This window comes from Brassica oleracea, chromosome C4 (assembly GCF_000695525.1).
Source record: "Brassica oleracea var. oleracea cultivar TO1000 chromosome C4, BOL, whole genome shotgun sequence".
NCBI lineage: Eukaryota > Viridiplantae > Streptophyta > Magnoliopsida > Brassicales > Brassicaceae > Brassica > Brassica oleracea.
In genome coordinates, this window is record NC_027751.1 from 3,254,440 (window position 1) to 3,256,121 (window position 1,682).

Here is a 1,682-nt window from a genome sequence, read left to right on the forward strand (position 1 = left end):
CAAATAGTGCAGCGGACCCCACATCTTTTTATATTTTCAACGAAAACAGTGGCTGCTGCTTTCTTTGACTTTCGTAACAAGTTACTAAGTTTTAGCCCTTTTTACCTATTAATCTTTCGTTGCTGTAGTTTTTTCCTTAGCAAAACAGTAAGTTGTATGTGATAATGTGAATAGAGAGATCTTTAGTCTAACAAAAGGGCTAAAATTAAACATTTCTAACGAAAGATTATTGATCTAATGATATAGAATTTCATGTTGGTTTAGGTTAGGTTTCGAATCCCATCAATGACATATTATCCAACTAAATGTAGGTGTTGGGTAACGGCTAAAATCTACTTTTGTTAAGAATGTATTTTCTATATATTTCTCGTAATACAAGAGGGGTTATATATACAAAAAAACGTAGGTTAGACATTAACTATACATTCCTAAAACAGATGAATTGATATCATCGGAGATCCTCAAGGGAGATAGGTGATATGATAAGATACAACTTGGAGAAGAATATGACGTGGCCATCTTCAGCATGATCAAATAGTTTCAATAGTTTATCTTTATTTATTTTATGTTTAGTGGATTTTGCTTCCTTAGTTAGTGGATGTGTTAGTTGCCCACGTTGAAGTGTTGGTTAGTTAATCTATTTTGTATTTAAGATCAGTTCACGTTAAATGAAAGAAAGAAGAGAAAATTTGCAGTAAACTGTCCTTCAAAACCTAAGTGTTGATCTTGTTCTTGTTTTGATCAACATTGATTGCCCTTGGCAAGGGACCTATCCGTGGTATCAGAGCAGTTCTGTTCTTGTTGACGGCATTCCTACGAATCAATGTTCAGCAGGAACCAAACTATCTTTGGAGGCATAATCTATGGACCTCTACAAACGAGATCTATGGAGCACCTATCCTTGATGTCTATGACGATGAAGAGCCAAGCTATGATGTCTACGATGATGCGGTTCCGATCAATGGTGATGAAGATGTAAAAGCCGGAAAACCGGACCGATGTAAACGATATAATAAAAGCGAAGTTAAAGAAATAGACGAATATAGAAAAACGAATACGAGGACGATAAGAAACCGTATTCGCAAATAGACATGGAGGCGAGATATGATCTCTTTCCTTAACTCAAAATATTCGCTCCGTTAGTGAGACGAGACTGTACGAATATAGAGTCCCAAGATACAACCATGGCAGACAAATCACGCCTCACTCGTGATCGCCCTAACGAACTATAAACTCTACGAAACACTCTCGCAATATAGACTTACGCAGAGGGATTTTTTGCTGTTGGATTTCGATCAGAAAAAAAAATTAAGAAATGAAGGAAGAGGAGAGACGATATTTAAAGAGCCGGAGAAGACCCACTTCCCGCAACAGCTGCTGCACGTGGGCGAGAATCTCGCGGAGATCGAGGGAAGTTGAGTTCCGAAACTTCTTCCTCAAGACTCTCTCTTATCTCGTTTTAAATTTTCGAGAGGATAACATGCATGACGTTTTTTTAATTTTTAGACAAACTACTTGTCGTTTTAAATAAAATTGTATGCTGTTTTTTTCCGAAATAACTGGCAAAACGTTGAGCTTAACTTGGTCCAAAAAGAATAGTTCTTATCGGGCCAAAGGCCCTCCACCCAAGCCCAAGCCCATGCCCAAGCCCAAGCCCAAGCCCAAGCCCAACCCCAAGCCCA